A 1,729-nucleotide genomic window follows, 5' to 3' on the forward strand; every position below is an offset into this window, starting at 1 on the left:
CAGATGACTTCCCTGCATGCCAACCTGCTATCCAGTTCTCTGGTGTGGGTGAGCCGGCCACAATGTCTTCTACCTGCTTTCCTATTGACTCCATGCTGCCAGCTCGCCTTCATCCCCAGCTCCACAAGTTCTACCTGCCCTTGGTCCCCCAGCTCCATGCTTCCTAACTGTCTTTATCTCCAGTTCCCCTCTACCTGCCTGTCCCATCCAGAACCTGCTCTGCCTCTGTTCTCCTTTCTCCTCCACCTGGTACTGGTTTCTTATTTTATTAATAAACTATTTTTCCACTACTGTGTCCGAGTCTGCTTACTGGGTCCACCTATACCTGTCTGACCTTAACACCCTGTGACCCACAAGGAACCATCAAAAGTGGGATGAGCCCAGCTGTGGGGGTAATCTCACACTGATTTGACATTTCTGAAACTTATCAACTAACATCCAATTTCAGGGCTTTATTTCATCAACCATTTCCATACTTTGGGTTATATCATTATCCAAGAGAAAGTGAAAAACTGTGGAGGGGGAAGGTGAATGGTGAGAAAAATAAATGAACTGTATCACACAGAACTTTGCTCAGAAAGCTGTTCATTTAAGTCCCCTCTCCTCTCCTCCTCCTCTCTCTCTCTCTCTCACAATGCAGACCCTGAAAGAAGATGAACTCTGCTTTCCACAACTCCTCAACACATCTTGCAAAAAGCACACACGTCCTCACACTGAGACAATGATCATTTACATTGTGTTTTCCTCCATTTCGTTGCTGACTGCATCTCTCAACCTACTGGTCATCATTGCCATCTCCCACTTCAGGCAGAGATAAATGTCTTAGCATTGATCATATGTTGTTGTAGTGAGATTCATAGAAATAAGTGAACTCTTGCTTTACATCCTGCTTTTTATTCATGAGCAATGCTTACTATATTTACTGTTTAGATATGCTATTTAAACTGTCATTACTTTTCCTATTGGTAATAATGATGTTGCATTTTGTAATATTGACAGTGATGATATTCTCTCACTGCAGGCAGCTCCACACTCCCACCAACCTCCTCCTCCTCTCTCTGGCTGTCGCTGACTTCCTCGTCGGCCTCTTTGTGATGCCATTTCAAATCCTCTTAACAGAACCCTGCTGGTTCCTGGGTGACCTTATGTGTGTTCTGTATCATTTCTTACCCTTTATCACTGTCTGTGCTTCAGTAGTAAACATGGTTCTCATATCAGTTGACCGTTATGTGGCTATCTGTGACCCTCTGCACTACCCAACCAAAATCACTCAAAAGAGAGTTCAAATCTTTGTTCTCCTGTGTTGGATTTACTCTGTTTTCTGCAGTTTTCTCCTTTTATATGATAACCTGATACAACTAGGCAGGTATAACTCCTGTTATGGACAATGTGTGGTTAACATAAATGGAGCTGTCGACATTGTTTTGTTCTTTATTCTTCCCATTACTGCCATCATTATTCTGTATATGAGAGTGTTTGTGGTGGCTGTGTCTCAGGCCCGTGCCATGCGCTCCCACATTGCAGCTGTCACACTGCAGCGTTCAGTGACTGTAACTGCTAAGAAATCAGAGATGAAAGCAGCCAGGACTCTTGGTGTCCTTGTTGCTGTGTTTCTCATGTGTTACTGTCCATATTATTGTATTGCTATCTCTGGCAATGACATCATGATTGGTTCTTCAACTGAGGTTTTTATGATTTTTCTGATATTCTTCAACTCATGTCTAAACCC

The sequence above is a fragment of the Monopterus albus genome, unplaced genomic scaffold, assembly GCF_001952655.1.
Source record: "Monopterus albus unplaced genomic scaffold, M_albus_1.0 scaffold248.1, whole genome shotgun sequence".
Lineage (NCBI taxonomy): Eukaryota > Metazoa > Chordata > Actinopteri > Synbranchiformes > Synbranchidae > Monopterus > Monopterus albus.